This window comes from Peromyscus eremicus, chromosome 1, assembly GCF_949786415.1.
Source record: "Peromyscus eremicus chromosome 1, PerEre_H2_v1, whole genome shotgun sequence".
Taxonomy (NCBI): Eukaryota; Metazoa; Chordata; class Mammalia; order Rodentia; family Cricetidae; genus Peromyscus; species Peromyscus eremicus.
Genome location: NC_081416.1, coordinates 91,278,202 through 91,297,964, shown reverse-complemented (window position 1 = coordinate 91,297,964; position 19,763 = coordinate 91,278,202). Strand labels below are relative to the sequence as shown.

The 19,763-nt window shown below is 46.0% G+C and overlaps 1 protein-coding gene across 1 annotated transcript in view; it reads right to left on the bottom strand.

Moving 5' to 3' along the window:
• Irag1 (inositol 1,4,5-triphosphate receptor associated 1) overlaps positions 1–19,537 on the bottom strand; it is a 108,733-nt gene extending 89,196 nt beyond the window's left edge. The window contains exon 1 of the mRNA XM_059268848.1: positions 19,403–19,537. The gene's annotated coding sequence lies outside the window, so the exon portion shown is untranslated. The remainder of the gene's footprint in view (positions 1–19,402) is intronic.
• Between the last annotated feature and the right edge of the window lie 226 nt (positions 19,538–19,763).

The window sequence follows — 19,763 nt, the reverse complement described above, 5'->3', positions numbered from 1 at the left end:
GAACTAGAATTTTTCAAAGCAATATGACCAACCACCCATTTTCAAGCTGGGAGTGAAATCGCTCTATCATCTTGGTCAGTAGTATCCTACCCCAACCTCCCTGGGTTTGGGTTTTCAGATTTGATACAATGGTTTTTAGACTTTCAGCTCCCTGGAGTGCTGGCTAGAGGCCTGGGTCCCCTATCTCCTGGTGACCAAAGGCCAGACAACAGATAGCATAACAGAGATCCTGCCCCTCCCAACTCCTGTGCTGTGTTCAACATATCATAGCCCTTCCCATCAAGTATGGCAACTCTATTCTGTGGCTCTTTCTTTAGGCTTTAGCACGAAACAGCTTTAAAATATATATATATTTTAAATAAAATAAAAAAAAATATATATATATATATATTGGAATAACCCTCTGCAGACTGTGGAAATGTATGGCTTTCATTGTTAATAGAAAGCTGATTGTCTGATAGCTAGGCAGGACTTTGGGGACAGAGAGAATGCTGGGAAGAAGAAGGGTGGAGTGAGAGGAGATTACAAGCCAGATGCAGAGGAAGCAGGATGTGTAGAAAATGAGGTAACAATCTATGAGCCACATGGTAGAACTTAGATAAGAAATAAGGGTTAATTTAAGTTGTAAGAGCTAGTTAGTAACAAGCCTGAGCTATCAGCTGAGCATTTATAATTAATATTAAGTCTCTGTGCCAGCAGTCCCGACAAAAACTCCACCTACACACACACACACACACACACACACACACACACACACACACACACACACGCAGAACTCTGAACATACAGCTCTCCCCAGAGGCCCAATGGGAAGCTACACACAGACAAAAACAACACCAATTCTTCATCATCCAGGATCAGGTAGCCCACCACTTGTTCAGAAGTAATGTCACCTCCTCCCTCCTCCCTCCTGTAGATATTCCCATGGGCTCAAATCCCAAGCCAGCAGCATCTTGATTATCTGAGGGGAAACTGGTCCTCCTGGAGTTTGCACTCATTTTTATAGATTACACTGTGAGTGCTTTATAACTTCCTGCTTCCTAAAAGGGCTTACAGCTAGATGTCAATAAAAAATACTCAAAGGCTAAGAGAATTTAAAATAACAGCTGACAGGGGATCGGAGAAGAGCGAGAAAACTTGAGCTGAAGCGGGATGGCTCCTGAGCACCAGGAGCTCCAGTGGAATGTCGAGCCTCTGATGGAGGAAGATCAGCATTGTCTTGTTCTTGCTTATTGAAAGCATCATAGAACAAAGAGCAGTTAACAGTCAGCTCACCCCAAGTGGACTCTGAGCCCTAATGGGAGCAAAGCTGGAGCAAGATTTTACAATTCAGGATTTTTCAAGTTCATGCACAGAAGTACTCCGTGTGCATGTATGCTGCAAGTCACCGTGCTGTTTATACATCAGGATCTGGGATGGCCTTTGCTTTGCTTTATTTTTAATTTTTAAAGTTGATTATTATTATTATTCTTACAGTGGGATGGGCTTGTGTGTAAAGGTAAAAGGAGGACTTTGTGGAATCTATTTTTTCCTATTTTTATCCACTTAGCCATCTTGCCTATCTGCTTTTTCTTTTTAAATCAGTTTTTAGGGCTTGGGAGATGGCTCAATGCGAAAAGTGTTTTCTGTGTGAGCATGAATATGTGAGTTTGGATCTCCAGCACACACGTCTGTCTGTCTGTCTATTTGTTTGTTTTCTAAAGGCGGGACCACAACTGTAACCAAAGCACTGGAGGGCAGAGACAAGGGTATTGCTGGGGCTTGCTTGGGAGATAGCTTGATGGGTAAAAGTGCTTGCTGTGTGAGCATGAATATGAGTTTGGATTCCCAGCACACACATTTTTAAAAAGCACTCATTTGGACCTTCTGCAAAAATGTTCAACATCAAAGATGCTCAACCACCAAGGAAATAGAACTCAGAAAAAACAATGCATTATCAACCCACTCAACAAGAGGGAAATAATGCCTGGTACTGGGACCCTAGACAACTGCTAGTGAAGTCATGGATCTTGGGGGAGAGCCTACAACCACCACTTTACTAATCCAGCATCATCGCTGACTACATTGTAAACATTTGTCCTCCATATACCAGCAGATAAGTGTAGTCCTCACCCCTCATTAAAGAAACTTCTCTTTGCAACAGACAGAGACCATTACTGAAAACCACAACCAACCAAAGTGCAGAATTATGGAGCCCAGTCTCACACCACAAAGCAATTCCTGCACCTAAGGCTCAGGGGACATTGTGGGAGAAGGAGTGGAAAGATGGTAAGAGCCAGAGGAATGGGAGTTTGCTGAGGGACTGACGTGTCTTCTAGGAGTATCAGAAACTGCACCTATAAAGGGTCACCAACATGACTGCCTAAACATGAGCCAAACAGCGATGACACCAGTACACAGGCCGAAGTGGACGGGGAAAGAGCCTGAGGCCACAATCCGACAGGCAACTAAGAAACGCTGAGAGTGGGAGAATAGTCCTCTCTAGCGAAGAGCATACCTATTAGTTATCCAATACCAAATGATCAGCCTTGAAAACATACACCGCATATACATACAAGTAACATTACATGTACTGGGCAGATTGTATTTATGTATTTAGGTATATATTCCCTCATATACATGTATATGTACATATATATGACATATGAGACAATTAATGAAAAAAGGCCATGGATTTGAAAGAGAGCAAGGATGGGCATATGGGAGAGTCTGGAAGGAGAAAAGGGAAGAGGGAAACAATATAATTATATTATAATCTCAAAAAAGGCAATTTACAGAATGCCCTATTAGTCAAAAACCCGTTATGGTAGCAAAAATCACAAAGCCAGATAACAAATTTCGCGATGTAGAAAAATTAGAGCACATACGTTGTTGATTGCAATAGTCAGTGGTGAAAGCGGTAGTTCTTTTACAGCAGTGGTTCTCAATCTTCCTAACGCTGTGACCTTTAATACAGTTCCTCGTGTTTCGGTGACCCCCAACCATAAAATGACTTTGTTGTTACTTCATAACTGTAATTTTGCTACTGTTATGAATTGTAATGTAAATATATGATATGCAGAGTATCTGATGTGCAATCCTCAAAGGGGTCGTGACCCATAGCTTGAAAGCCACTGCTTTAGAGTCTAAAGGTTAAACAGAATCACACTGATCTATCAGTTTCACTTTTTCAATTTACCCAGGAGAAAAGAACCTATGCCTGCATAAAACACATGCACAACATCCACAGCAGCCTTTCCTGCAATAGTGAAAAGGTGGACACATACTACATGCTTATTAAAATTGATCAATGGCTGAACAAAATATGATATAACCATACAACAGAATACTATTCAGCCTAAAACAACTGCATGCTAGACTATGCATGCATCTAGGGGAGGTGGGTAGAGAGATAGTTTAGTGGTTAAGTACACATACAGTTCTTACAGAGGACCTGAGTTTAGTTCCCAGCATCCACATCAGACAACCCACAACCGTTCATAACTGCAGCTCCAGGTAGATCCAACTCTCTCTCTCCAGACCTTCATAGGTACTACACTCATGTGCACATAGCCCCTCCCACACACATGCATAATAAAAAATAATGAAAATAACAAGTGAAAAGATGAACCTTCAAAACATTATGCTAAATGAAAGAAATCACTCACAAAAGACATTGTATGACTTCATTCATATGAAATTTGAGAATACAAAGTAAACTGTGGACGCTTAGGGTGGGAGGTGGGGGGTGGGTAGAAGGAATGAGCAGTGGCTGTTAACATGAAGGGAGTTTCTTGAGGTTGATTAATTAGATTGTGATGATGACTACACACTCTGAACGTATTAAACACAGTGTAGTCATTTGAATCAGAGGGTTATATAGTGCATGGATTACATACTAATAAAGCTGGTTTAAAAGTTGAGAGGAAGAGTATGCAAGCTGCCCTATATTTTTACCTCTGTGAGAAGTTTCCTCAAACAAAAGGTATGGGCTGGGGCCAAAGTTCAGTGAGAGTGCTTGCCTGCCATGTGCAAGGTCCTCAGTCCCCAGCACTGCAGAACTGAACCAAAATATAAAAGACAGGGGCTGGAGAGATGGCTCAGTGGTTAAGAGCACAGGCTACTCTTCCCGAGAACCCAGGTTCAATTCCCAGCACCCACATGGCAGCTCACAACTGTCTGTAGTGTCTGTTCCAGGGGATGCTCATACAAACATATATGCAGGCAAAACACCAATGTACATAAAATACAAATAAATAAATTATATATATATATATATATGATAAATAAAAGACATGCTGGGTGGTGGTGGCACATGCCTTTAATCCCAGCACTTGGGAGGCAGAGCCAGGTGGATCTCTGAGTTCGAGGCCAGCCTGGTCTACAGAGCGAGATCCAGGATAGGCACCAAAACTACACAGAGAAACCCTGTCTCGGAAAAAGAAAAAAAGATAAAGACACTAAGTGAGATGGTATCTAAATCCTTAAGTGTACACAATACAAGAAAAACAGAGGAGAGAAGTAGAGTTCTCTGATGGGATCGTGTTGGAAGGTGTGAAAGGGAGACTTGGAAAAGACTTGAAAGAAGAAGAGGGACAAAAAACATGGACGTAACAAAGCTACTGTAGACAGGCAAGTACAAGCAGGGCCAGTGCAAGCTGGTATGCTAGTCTAGACAAAAAGGTCACAGGTGTACACACACACACACACACACACACACACACACACACACACACACACCAGTTCCAAAGTAGGATTTTTTTTTCACTTCAGGGTATATACTGTTTCTCATGGGATGCACTTGGAATTCTGCCAGCAAAGGCATTCACAAAGATGAGCTTTATGAGCATGGGCACAAATGGGGACTGTGTCATGCAGTTCTCATCCTGAAGTCTCTATGAATAAACAGAGACAGAATTTACCCCACAGTCAGAGATTCCCAGGCCGGTTTTGTCCTCATCTGTAGGGAAAAAGTAGGGAAACAGGACTGTGAGCTATTCCAAGAGCACTAGGCCATTCCTCTGGAGTTCCAGCTGAGAACTACCCCAGAAGATGTTCTGGCTGCCTCTCTGTCCGTCCCCTCCCAATGTGACCATCATGGTGAGGAGATCACCTGTCAGCCTGCCCCTTGGCTTAGGCTCTCCTGTTGGTGATGGAGGAACTCAGCAGGAAAAGCGGCTGTGACCTGTGAGCGGCACAGTGTTGGCTCCCTGCCAACTCAGCGGAGGCGAGAAGACCAGAGAAGTGTATGGATGTTTTTTGTTCTCATCTTTCTTCTCCCAAACTCAAGGCTTAGCCAGAGCTCAAGCTGCCCAGTGTACCTGAAATGGCCTTGTCATCCCTCAAGATGGCAGATTGGAGAAGTTGGTGTTGGGTGCTTCCCGCTCGGGGCACCATAGAGAAACAGGAAGCAATCCCAGGAGGGAGAGCATGAACAGATCCTGCAGATTCCAAGCATGTTGCACCAGTGCTGGGTGGGGAGCAGCCCTTGAGCTCCTGCAGGGCTCCCTAAATGTCCACCATTTAAAGCAGCAGTAAATGAATGTAGTTCTGCCTCCAAAATTCGTCCTAAATGCATGTAAAATTGCCTTCCATCCTAAGCTGGGCCAGTCCCTTGGGAATGATGTCGCTATTTCTAAAATATCCCTGTTTTCCGATCCAAATTTCCATCCGGGCCACCCTGGGCTTCCCTTCTGTCCGGTCCTGCTCTACCCTGCATTGCCTGAGCTGCCTCCCAAGCAGGAAATTCTTAAGTTGCGTCTTCCACTTGATGTTACTGAGTTGGAGAACTTTAACCTGGCACACGGCTTAGGAGAGCAGAAACAGTTCCTTTGGAAACTCCTAAAACTTTGGAGGTACAGACAGGAAGATCAGTCCAAGGCCAGGCTTGGCTTCATAGAGAGTCTGAGCCCAGACTGGGCTCTGTGAGACTCTTAATAAAAATGATGATGATGATGATGACAACAATAATAATGACAACAATGAAACAAATCTTGAAAAATGAATCGTTCCTTGGAGAAGTGGCCTGGGTGGGTCTCTGTCACGGAGTTGTGACTTAATTCCTAAGAATGAAGTTTGGAAAGTAAACTAGCATGCCCACAGGGGCTGGACTTTTCTAATAGACATATTCTGAGAGGCGGGAGACAGCTCTAATTTGCTTCCTCTGTATGCGGGTTTGTCTGTTATGGAAACATACAATAGGTAATTTTGTGTCTGGCTTCTTTCATGTAAACAATGTTTTGAGGCTCATCTGTGTTGTAGCATTTACCAGAACCTCGTTTCTTTTTATACAGCTGAGTAATATTCCATTGTATAGATACACCACATTTTGTGTGTTTATTTATCAGCTCATAGACATGTGGGTTGCTTCTGCCTTTTAGCTTTTGGAAATAGCACTGTTATACATATTAATATACCCACTTTTGTTGGAACACCTATTTTCAGTTGCTTTATGTATATGCTTAAAAGTGGAACTTCCAAGCCATGTGACTTAATTCACCACCTCTCATCCTCACCAACAAAAGTAGTCTCTGTTTAGATGACGTCATGAGATGAGAGGCCAAGGCTCTTTAGTGGAATTTCATCATGATTTTCCTTGTGGCTCCTTGAAAGGGACTGTTTTAATGCCAATCTCTTTCTGCTTGGAATCTTTCCATTGTACAAGTGATTTCCTGTCTACTTCTGAATACATTCAGACAGCAATACTGCCAGGCAGACAGACACTGTTAGGTCTGTCCTATAGATGCAGAAGGGAATTGGCAAGATAACATGGCTATGAAGGTCCAGCCAAGACTGACACTCTTCTGTCCATCTGTCTCTCTGTCCAAAGTCATTTTGAAATAGTTGGCCTTTCTTGAATTGGTTCTCAGATCACCACTGTTCAGACAAAGCCCCAATGCATGATGGTCAGGGCTGACACAGGTTTCTGCAGACACTCTGCCAGCTGGTGCCTCTTTATTGTTTTTTAAATTTTATTTTGCAGTACTGGAGACAGAATCAGGAGTCCCGGACATGCTAGGCAAGTGCTCTACCACTAAACTAGATCCCTGGCACATTTTCAACATTTTAATTTTAAGTCAGGATCTCACTAAGTTGCCCAGACTGGCCTTGGATTCACAGTCCTCCTGCCTCAGCCTCTCCAGTAACTAAGGTCACAGGCTTACACCACTAGGCTTGGGCGGTATCTCATTTCTAATCTGCCCTTTCTCCTGGGGCAGATTCTGCCCAGACCCGAGAATAATGTGTACCTTTCCTGGGTGCTCCCCTACTTTCCAGAATCCTAGCTGGGTGATCTCTGCTCATCCTTCTGCCAAGGTGAGCCTACCTCAGCCCACGGCTCAGCCAAAGCTCTATGGAGTGGCTCCCTGGCCTTTTGTTGGCCCCAGGGGAGGCCCTTTCCTTCTCAGGGAGACATCAGCTCTTGAGCTAGGGTGTCTTAGTGACCTCCAAACCAATGTGATGGAGCCACGCTGGCCTGTGGACTGGAGACTTCTAGTCCTAGTATTCCACGTCGGCATGGGACCAGGAGATAACAAAATAACAAAAATAAGACAGGCAAGAGATGACAGGACACAGTACCAGCCTTCCTGTCACAAAACTCCTTTCTGAGGTCTGAGGGCAACAGTGTGTTTCCTGGGATCCAGGCAATCTCGGCGTGCCAGGCAACAGATTTGCAGGCTGTTGCCAGGGCCCGGTGAAGTTTCAGAGTGTGAAACTCTACATCTGAGGCAGCCCTCGGGATTCTGTAACTGTCCCCCAATTCCAGGTGGTAGTCAAGATAACAGGGTAACATGGTCAGGACTAACTACTTCATCAGACGTGGAAGGACCAGGGTCAAGGACTCACAAAATGCTTCAATTACAAAATCAGAAGGAAAAAAATGGACTTTTAGGTCAAAGAACATGTTTTGGTAGATATGTTTATCTTCCCACTAGCCTAGAAAATAACACTTTAAGTTATTTTTTACTCTCCTTAGCCGAGGATGTCCTTAGACTCCTGATCTTCTTCCCTCTACTTCTGGAGTGCTGGGATTCCAGATGTGGGCCATCATTTCCAGTTTTATGCACAGGGCTTGTGCATGCTAAGCAAATACTCAACCAACTGAGCTGCATTCCTAGCCTGTGAATATTTTCTGAAGGAGGAAAAGACCCATGTAGACAGAAGTGCCTGGGGTCCCCAAGATGCTAGCAAGAGTCTGGGGGCAGGGCAGGCAGCGGTGAGCTTGGTTGTCCCATCTAATGAGTGCCTGAAACTGAACTCTGGAGAACTAACTCGTGAAAAGCTCTCCAGGTGCAGGTTCTGTGGTCCTCAGGAGACTATAGGAAACACAGTCAAAGCCAGTGCTGTGGGTGTCTGCTGGCTGCACAGTCCATCTCCTGGGTCTTCCTGGGCTCCCCAGTTCTCCACTTCAGGAACTTTAAAGGTGTGCCCAAAGTTTGCTGGACTTCCGAAATTCTAGTGTCTATAAGGTTCATCCCCTCCCCAGAACTGAGCTCCAGGGTCTATGAGCACTCTCCTGCTCCTAAAGCCAGAGAGCCTGGAGCAAGTGAACGTACAGCCTGGGGAAAGGGAACCAGGCCCTCACAGCTCTGCTAAGGATGGAAACAAGACCATTGGCTCTGATCTGAGCGGTGGATGTCTAAACTGAAGCATGAATCAAGCATCTTGTTAACAAAACGACAGGGAAATAGGCATTCCTCCAACAGTAAATGTTTCCTTAAGCACAGCCTGATGCCAGCCCAGCTGTCCCCAGGGGTACTGCAGGGCCTTTCAGAGAGTGAGCCTTAACAGCTGGCTCTTAAACACACCTGCAAGGCCCCTCCTTGTCACCCACACAGTGTCTGTCACAATTATTGCCCTGGAATGGCCTCAATCATGCAACTGTCGGGTAGATCCCTGGGCCTTGCAGAGTAAACAGTCTCCAAGTGAGGAACCAAGCCCTTGGAGAAAGGAGCAACAGCTTGCTCCTGGGCACAGTGTGAGCTAGGCTTAGGAGCAGGGATCACCCCTTCTATGCTAGCTTTATTTCTTCTCAGGAAATGGCACCAGGGGTGGGTATTGAACACCTTTCACTGTCTTCACACCTGGGAGGTCTCACTCATCCATTCATTCACTGCCTGCCATAGACCCACGGAAAACCTGCCACAGAATTACCATTTCTTAATACCTCTCTGGAAACCTACAATGAGCTAACCTTTTTTGTTTGTTTGTTTGTTTCTTATTATAGGTACGAGTATTTTGCCAGCATGTATGTAGATGTACCATGTGTGTACAGCGCCCACAAAGGCCAGAAGAGGGTGTTGGATCCCCTAGAATTGGAGTTACAAATGGTTGTGAGCTGCCATGTGGGTGCTGGAAACCAAACCTGGATCTTTTCCAAGAGCATCAAGTGTTCTTAACCTCTGAGCCATCTCTCCAGTCCCTTGGGCAAACTTTTTTGACATCTTACAATTCAACCTGTACTTCCCTCCTGGCCTAGTCAACTCCCAAGTGTGAATTCCACCCTTTCCCCTCATCCCGGCTATTGCTCTTGCTCTTGCTCACGCGTGCGTGCTCTCTCTCTCTCTCTCTGACAGGGTCTTGCTACATAAGCCTAGTTTGCTTGGAAATCACTATGTAGCCCAAGCTGGCCTCAAACTCATAGAGCTCTGCCTGCCTCTGCTTCTCAAGTGCTGGGATTAGAGCTAGAATTTCTAGCTCTCAATGTGCTGTACACACTTGGCAACCAAGGGCAATGTGGCCTTGGCACTGACACTTTCCACCTGTGTGATCCTGTCTCAATTCTCTTAAATGGAAATAATGTTATTAACTACCTCACAGAGTAACAAAGATATGAAATGGTATAGGTAATGTACCGACACAGTATTTAGCTGACATTCAATTAATGCTCGCTGGTATAGCAATAATAATAAGCCTTTTGTTGTTATTCTTGTTGTCATCAAATAAAACACATCCCTACAGATTTCATCAAATGGAGCCTTCCTCTCTGAACTCCGAAAAGGTGCTTTGTGTGCATACATGAGTTTGGTGCCTTCCAAACTGTAAGAATACTGATCTAGGGACAACTTGCCCAGCATTTCTGGGTCTAAGACATGAAATCTTCAAGGCCCAACACTCCCATACCTGTTTTCCCTGGGTCCAGCAGAAGTAAGAAGTAGTCTGCCCCTGAGTCAGGGAATGTCCTGGAATGCCATATCTGTCTGTATATGCTGGCCACACAGGGACAAGAGCAAGAAAATAAAGCTGCCCTCCAACCGATTAAAGGTGAAATTCCCACACGTGATGGATGTCATTCTCTGTGACGTGCTGGGGACTGGGTGGGGAAGCTTAACAGGTGAGACAGAAAGGCCAAACCAAGTTAACAAGTCAAAACCTCTTTGAAGACACCTTTGATTTCAGCAGTTTCCCCTTTTTGAGGAAACCCTGCATGTAAGACAGAGGTTCTCAACTTCCCAATGCTACAACACTTTAATACAGTTCCTCATGTTGTGGTCATCTCCAACCATAAAACTGTTTTGTTGCTGCTTCATAACTGTAATTTTGCTACTGTTATGAATTGTAATGTAAATATCTATATGCAGGATATCTGATACGGGGCTCATGTGAAAGGATCATCCAACCCCCAAGAGGTCTCGACCCACAGGTTGAAAACCGATCATCTAAGCGCTGATTCTCCATAACCACATCTGTGTCTCATGATCCTGAGCACTGACTGTTGCTGCTGAACTCATGCTGGGTCATTCAAGATCTTCTGAAAACTTAGAGAGTAGAAATCACTGGAGCCTGGTCAGGCTGGGCCTGTGCCCTAAAGAAATGGCCCTCCTAGTACAGTTGGCCCATCTGTGGAATACAAGACATGCCAGGACTTAGGGTGTATGCAAGTAATCCCAGCATTTGGGTGATTAGGCAAGAGGATCATGAGTTCAAGGCCAGCCTGGGCTACATAGCAAGATCTTGTCTCCAAAAATAAAACAAACAAAAAAAGAAATACAAGATAGCCTGACAGAACATAGGGAAAACCTTGGAAATTGTTTTCTATTTTTACTTTAAAAAGTAGAAACAAATAAACGTCCTTAATATTCATAAGTATTTCCCAGTGGTGACATTATGCATCCATATGTTGGAAGGTCACTGTCATGACCACCACAATGTCTATCTCTATGACAGTTGTTCTTGATTGTCAACTTGATTGGGTTAAGAACCAAACACCTAGGGCATTGGTGAGGCACACCTATGGGTATGCCTATGAGGGCATTTCCAGAGAGAAGCCCACTCCAAATGTGGGCAGCACCACCCTATGAGCTGGGTCCTGGACTGAATAAACGGGAGAAAGGAGAATGCCAACTGAACACCAGAATCCCCCTTTCTCTGCTTCCTAGTCTGCCCAGACGTGAGCAAGCAGCTCATCCTCCCGCTGCCATAGCCCCAAGCTGCTCCTGTGGCCATGTTTTCCCACCGTGATGGACTATATCCTCAAACTGGGCATCTGAACTCAAGTCTTCTCACTTTTACAGCAAGCACTTTACCCTCTGAGACCCTGAACATGTAAAAAACGGCTTCACATGTGCAATGGTTTAGATAAAGCATTCCATTTCCTCTTCATAATGACCCTTTGAGCAGCCCTGTTGACATAATTATGTGGGGGAGACAGAGAAAGGTTAAGCTTTTTGTCCAAGGGCACAAGGCAACTTGTGGAGATGGGGTTGGGTCTTGGATCACTTGTTACTTTTGACCATCTCTGTTGACTGTGGAAGCTTCTATGAACTCTCAGGGCAAAATCCTTGATAAACCATAGACGGCGGCTCAAGATTCACAGTGCAGGACTTGGCATTTCTTGCCAGCAGAAAGCTCATGATGTTAGACTTATGTTTTCTTTCCAAACAGAGGAAGGGGCTTGTTCATGGGGAAGATTATGAGACCTTAGAAAGATTGTCACATATTGAAAGAAGACAAGTGGGGGTGGGGGACAGAGTAGAGCAGGCCTGGGATGGGGATGCAGGTGCCCTTGATTCATGCTCCAAGAGTCAGGGCCTCTGTTCTGAGCAACTGCACTGAGGCCTTCTGGGACTGGTTCATGAAGGAGTAGGAATGGCAGGCTCAACATCCTCCCCTGCCCTGAGTCCCAATGTGTAAGGTGCAGAGACACAAGCTGGAGACTCAGGAGTGTGCAGTTTGCTTGGTTGATCTTGTCTCTGGTGGCGAGGTTGGTGGCTCACATGTGTAAGCATCACTTGAGATGCTGAGGCAGAAGGGTCACTACAAGTTCCAGGTTAGCCTGGGCTACAGAGTGAGTAGTAGACCAGCCTAGCTGCATAGCAAGACCCCATTTCAAAGAAACAAAGACTAGTTACTAGATTTGTGATCCTGACTCAGTGACCTAGCCTTCCTGAGTCAGTCGGCTCCTAACTATCACCCTTAGATGGTGTCTTAGTTACTTTTCTGTTGCTGTGATAAGACACCATGACCAAGATAACTTATAAAAGGGAGAGTTTGGAGCCAGGGAGATGGTGCAGTGGGTACACAGTGCATACAAGCAAGCACTCTCACTTGAGTGCATTCACATTCACACACACACACACACACACACAGAGGAAATTAATTAATTAATTAATTAATTAATTAATTAATTAATAAAAGGAAGAGTTTGCTTGGGGTCTATGATGTCAGAGACTTAGCATCCATGGCCATCATGGGGAGCGTGGCAGCAGGGAGGCAGGCATAGCACTAGGGCAGTAGCTGAAAGCTCACATCTTGAGACACAATTGTGAGGCAGAGAAAGAGACTCTGAAAGGCAATGTGGACTTTCTGAAACCTTAAAGCTCACCCCAGTGACACCCCTGTCCCAACAAGGCCATACCTCCTAATCCTTCCCAAACAGTTCCACCAACTGGGACCAAGCATTCAAATATATGAGCCTATAAAGGCCATTCCCATTCAAACCACCACAGATGGCTAATATATGAATTTAATGAGATATTAGTTACATCAGGTGTGACATATACATCCTGCTCAAAATGGCAGCTCAGAAGTAACCCAAAAGAAGGAGGTAAAGAAAACATTTAATTTCTGCCTGGAATTGCCTACATAGAACTTAGATTGTAGGGGGAAAAAAATCAAGGGTTGGAAAGATAGCTTAGTTGGGTTGAGTAAGGTCCTGAATAAGGACTTAAGTTCAGATGTCCCTATCTGTGAGAGACCCTGTCTCAAAAAATAAGGTGGAGAGTGATAAAAGACATGTGATATTGACCTCTCGCCTCCACACTCAGATGTACACATGTTCAAGAACACATCCACAAGCACACATCACACACACACATACATACAAAAAATCAGTCTAAGTCCTTCCAGTTGGAGCAAGTCTTGTACAGGAAAAGCTTATATTACACAAGTCCTCTACCAGGCATATCTGAAAGCAAAAAGTCAAACATCCTGTGAGTGGAAAGGACAGGAGCTGAGGGCTCCCACTCTCATGTGACTCTTAACCTCAGGGTCTCTCACCAAGGCATGCACCCATCTCTTGAGGCTCATGTCTCTTGAAAGGTACCAGCCAGACACTCGCTGTGTTGCATGAGAGATGATAGTACCAGTTGGCTCCACTGAGGGCAGGACTCTGATAGAGCTCAGAGGCATGCTCTGGTGGACAGCTTAGCCCCTCCCCCTGCTCTTTCTCTGTGGAATTAGTGCTAGCTCCTCCAGCTCTGAGGTTTAAAGGGTCCTGACTCCCCTATGGGTGTGGTGATTTGAACAAGAATGGTCCCCATAGGTTCGTATATTTGAATGCTTAGTCACCAGAAAGTGGCACTATTTGAAAGGATTAGAAGGATTGGAGGTGTGGCATTGTCAGAGTACATGTGGTCTTGTTGGAGGAAGTATGTCACTGGAGGTGGGCTTTGTGGTTTCAAAAGCCCAAGGCAGATGCCCCCACTTTGCTTGTGGATCAGGATGTAGCTCTCAGCTACTTCACCAGCACCACTTCTGCCTGCCACCATGTTCTCTGCCATGATGATAATGGACTAAGCCTCTGAAATTGTAAGCAAGCTCACAGTAAAAAGCTTTCTTCTATATTTATATGAGTTTCCTTGGTCATAGTGTCTCTTCACAACAGTAGTACAGTGACTAAGACATGGGCCAGGGGTCAGTCTGCTCAGGGTACTATTAGAAAGCCTCTGGCCTCCATATAATTCCTTCTTCCATAGGAGCTTTACCTACCATATCAGGGAGATTAGCCTCTGATTCCCAACAGGCTTTAGGGAGTAAAGGAAGGCGGTGTCCCTCATGGGGCCTTCTGAAGACCCTACCAGGGGTCAAAGATAGTCCTCTGGACAATGAGTCTGCTGCTGGCCTTGAACTGTCTACACAAGTAAGAACAGGACACAGGGTTATGTATAGTCAGAGCCTCAGACTGAGAGCAGGAGTCTTCTTTCTGGGACTTCTGGAAAGGAACAGATGGTGGCTAAACACAGACAATAGGCTGAGGGACCAACTTTACAGAGTAGACACTGTCCATACCACAGGTGGGGAAACTGAGGCTGCCGCACTCAATGCAGTTCCAGATATGTCTGGTCAGTGAGATTGCCACATGTTCAGCCCAGAGCACCATGCTGCCCTCTGCACAAAGTGCCATCTCTCCATGTGACCATGAGGGCAGAGCTGGTTAACACAGAACCACCTCTCCACAGAGGCTCAGTGTGCACCCGACCACACCTGTACAACAGGTCTATGCTGTGTGTCTTCAGCTTGCTGCTATTGAGCCCAGAGCTTCTGGAAGCATCTGCTGTTTCACTGAGTCAGCAGGAGAACTGGTTGTGGCCTGTGTGTCCGTTCTCAGGGAGGCCACTCTGGGAACTGCATCTCACTTCTACAGCAGGCTGTGAAGAGTGTCCATGTTCATCGTCACGGGGTTGAGCTCCCCCAACATGACTAGCACTGTTATTCACTATTCCACAAGCTATTGGCTAGTTGGATCCTTTGCACATGACTCTGGTCATTTTGACCTTGCCTATACATCTATTTACTTAATATTCTTTCATTTATAAGTGATGAACCAAGGTTGGAATCTGGGCCCTACCACTTACTAACTTTATGTTGTTGGACAAGGTCCTTATCTTCCCCTCTCTGTGCCTCATCTGTACTGAAGACAATGATGGCAACTGCCTGGAAGGGTTGCCATGACAGCTTCACGAGCCACTGCTGGTGAAGCTCTGACTATCACCCAGCACACAACAGGCATTTGGTGCATGCCAGCAACCACTGTCACATTTATTTAAAGGGGAAACGCTATGTCCTATCTAAAGTGATAAAAGTCAGTACCAGTTAACACAAATAGAGAGCTATAAATGCAATGAAAACAGTTATTACACTCCAGCTATTGCTTACCAAAGGTTCCACACCAAGACCTGCTCTCTTTTTCCCAAGAAGAGAGACAAGGAAGCATAAGAAAGCTGTCGAAGGCACACTGGTGGATGACCACTTCTGGATCTGCCCAGGCCTACCTGTTCATAGCAACTCTTTTCCCAGACACTGGACTTCAAACACAGAATCCCTCCTTGGTACAAAAGACTGTGAGGATCTTGAAAGAGTGTCCAGACCTTGTGATTGTCTGTGCTTAAGGCTGGGCAGCACCCCACTGACAGACATCTTGCAGACCGGGCCTACACTTCAGGCCACACAGCACATATCCGCCTCTGAGAACTGAGTTTCCAAACATGTGGGAAAGCCATCATGCCATGTGTGTCCCTCAGATAATCCTCTAGGGAAATCCACACCACAAACACCCCTAACAGGAAGGCTGATTAAACTTCCACAGCTAACATGACTCTGCACGGCGAATCCATTGCAAAGCCACTGTGCTTGAAGAATCGCTAACAATGCAGAGAAAAGATCACAGTGAAATGTGATCTTTTTAAAAAAAAAAAAAAAATCAGACTGCAAAGCCATTCGAGGTCTTAGTTTCATAAAAACATAGAACAATGTAAAGACTCTCCAGGGCTGGGATACAGCTCAGTTGGTAAGCTGCTTTTCCAGTGGTCTAGTTTGCTTTCTGGGATAAACCCATGACCAAAAGCAACTTGGGGAGAGAGAAGCCAAGGCGGGAACTCAAGGCAAGAGCTTGAAGCAGAAACCACAGAGGAATGTTGCTTACTGGCTTGCTTCCTGTGGCTTTGCTTAGCTACCTTTCTTATATAGCCCAGGCCCACTCACCCAGGGATGGAACTGCCCACACTGGGCCCTTCCACATCAATCAGCAATTAAGAAAATGCCCCACAGACATGCCCACAGCCCAGTCTGGTGGAGGCAATTCCTCAGTTGAGATTCCTTCCTCCCAGGGATTCTTAGGTTTGTGTTGACAAATATAACTATGGCACCCAGAACACATGAAGTTCTGAGTTTGATAAACTGCAGCACATATACTGAGAGCAGTGGTAGGTACTGAGGAATAAGATCAGAAGTTCAAGGCCATCTTCAGCTACTTGTTGAGTTCGAGGCCAATCTGGGCTATCTAAGATCTTGTCTCAAAAGCAGGAAAACGGAGGAGAGAAGAAGGGTGGAGAAGAGCTTATAGATGTACCTCCTGAAACATGCCTAATCTCATATGATCTCAGAAGCTAAGCAGGGTCTGGCCTGGTCAGTCCCTGAATGGTAAAAATGTAAATAAGAAATATACCATCATAGTAGCAATATTTGGCTCTGAATGATGAGATTCTGAAGTGGTTCTTCTCTTTATAATTACTTCTGAATTTCTTTTTTATTCTCATTTCTGTATTCCCCAAGAAAGCTTAGCAGAAGCATAAACTACTGTTACTACCAGAAAATAGTTGAATAAAAATTATAAATAAAGGAAAATAATAAGAAGTAAAACTTTAATTACATTATTTAACCATGTTGTTATTGAGAAGACATTTGGCTAAATTCAAGATTGTTTTGACAATTTCTCACACACACACACACACACACACACACACACACACACACACTGAATTGTGATCATATTCACCCTCAATACTCTCTCTTATCTCCCTCCCATTCCTGCTCCCCCTTCTCCATTAGGCCTCTTCTGCTGTGTCTTACTTCTGTTTCTCTTTTGACCACTGAGTTAACCAGGGTTGTCTGTGTAAGCATGGGTAGCATGGGTAGGGGCTAGCACTAGAATACAGGCAACTTAGCAGCTACACTGATGCAAACAAATGGCACCAAGACAACCATTAACCGCCAACAGCTCCTGGGAAAGGGTGGGGCCTTGTGAGACCCTCCCTAATCCATGATGGATTGTTGAAGGATCCAATCTTGTGCCTAAGGCCAGTCCTAGCACAGTTTTTTATATCTGTCACTGGCTGGGGAAGCTTTTCTGTCTGGTTGTCACTTGCTTTCTGCTCCCCTAGAGAAGTCCCTAGCAGGGTAGGCAAGGTTTGCTCAAGGTCACAGACAAGAGTTACCTCTGCTCAGGAGCCAGGTCCAAAGGTCCACCATGTGAGGTTGACCAGGGCTGCCACCTGAACCCCTAAGTCCACAGGGCTGGTATAATGGCCCCTTTTCCTTTCTCTTTGATTTCCCTGTTTGGATAGCAGCACTAAATAACTAGCCCTGGGACCTGAGTTACTAACTACAGGCAGAATGACATCTACTGCAGAAGTTCTCCCATCCTAGAGAGAACCAGCCTGCGCTAGAGAGAGGACTTCAGTCTCCCAACTGCTGGAGCCCATTTATCATATAAACAATCCAGTTTCCTCCCAAGAACTCCCAGAATGCTTTATCCCCAAACTAAGAGCCCTGGGCCTATTGGGAATTGGGAATCACATGGTTCTTACTCAACCTACCTAAGATACTGGGTCACTTGGCGGCACTAAATGCCTTCTAGCCCTAGGCCCCCATCTGTAAAGCTGAGGTTCAGACATATGTCCTAGCAATGCTGTGGGGTCATGTGACACTTCATGTCATAGCCCCAGATGAGCATGACGGTTTGTGTTCCTCCTACTGTCCTCTCAAGAAACAGGACCCAGCAGAGGTGAATGAGGCATGAGTGTGTGTGTGTGGGTGGGGGGGGGGGTGTCAAGAGCAGAACCTCTAGAGATAGTCAACTGGGGTTAAATCAGCTGTGCAACTTCTCTGTGGCTCAGAAAATACATTTGCAGGCAACGTCTTGTTCGTGTTGTGGCAATTAGCAGTTTTCCTTCCCAGAGGGTCATAAAGGGTGCATGGAAGTGACTCACCACCACGCATATGGGAGGAGACATAGGCTTGAGTACAAACAGCCACCTCCAACACATGTGCACACATGCCACGGAATTAGGAACCAAACGTAACAATGACAACCGTTTTGTCGCTTAGTCGAAAATCAGAGGCCAGTATTGGAGGCACTCACAATTGTCAGGAGGGAACCCATGCAGACCGGCTTTCAAATCCCAGCTCTGACCCTTCTTCTGTGCCTTAGGCAAGTCACAGAACTGGGGAGGAGGTAGCTGCACAGACCCCACTGGCATGTGTTACCTTCCTACCAGGTCCTGCCTCACTTGTGCTCCAGCCTGGCAGCTCTGGCACCTTCCTCCTCCTCCTCCAGGCAGAATGAAGCTCAGCCAAGTACAGGGCTGCCTCACTTCCTCTGCCACCCCAAAGCTGCCTGAAGAGTGTTAAAGAGCAGCAGCTGTCACTTGTGGAGGCAGGAGCGCCAGCCAGGGGTCCCAGGCCATGCTCTTGTTTATGCAGACTGTGAGGCCTCTCCAGCTTTTACAACTGTTTACTGCGCAGAAGGAAGCCGGCAGCTGGGCCTCTCCTGGGCCTTGCCCTGCTACCTTCCCTTTGGGAAAGTCTGTCTGAGTGCCACTCATGCTGGGAACAGCCTCCAATGACCTCTGGAGGGGCACAGGCTGGAACACAGGCACACGCGCACACACACACACACACACACACACACACACACACACACACACACCATGAAAGGGTGCAAGGTATGGTGGGCTAGGGGACAGGTACAAAAAAAGAGATTGGTTCAGAGATGGAAACAGGAGCTGTGGACAGAGCACAGGTCGGGAAGGTCAGGCATAGAAATGGAGCGGAGTCAAGGATGGAGATGGCTGGACCAACAGCAGTTCACATACGTAGACCCCAGGGAGAAGAAAGCAGAGGCACCGGAAGTCCCGGGGAAGCAAGCCCACCCTGCCCATCCTGCACAGCTCCGGCATTACTCTATGGCCACAAAGGATCCCACAGGAAAGCCAGGGCTGAGGGTCTCCGTGAGAAGTCACATCTTCACCCCAACCTGCACATGCTTTCCAGAAGCAAGCAGAAGAGGCAGGATTTAGTGAGGACCGAGAGTTTCATTTCTTATTTAAAACTTAAGACAGCAACAATAAAAATGCTCGGCTAAAATAGCACCCAACCAAGCCACTTCCCCTGCAACTTAAAGTGCCCCCATCCCAGCACCCTGTACCTTTAAGGAGGAGAAGGCGCCTCTCTGCTTCCCTCGGACTGAAGAGGCAGGTTATTCTAGGCAATAGCGATGACTTACCTAAAACTGAGTTATTCCCCTTTCCTCCCTGGCCAGCCTCTCTTCACTCTGGGGAGCTTTTACCATTTAAGGTCAATGTTACATCTGGCTCCAGAGCTCCAAGCTGAAAAGCTCTGGCTGCAGAGCCCCGGCTGCCTGCCTCCTCCTCAGAGAGGGGCTGGGATGAGGGGCTGGGACTGGGAACCAGAGTTCCACCAGGCCCCCTGCAGCCTGGCTCTGGGGATAAAGGCAGGAGAAGCCTCCCAGCCAGCCTCAGGGTTCAAGGAAGTTTGGGCCTGAGTGG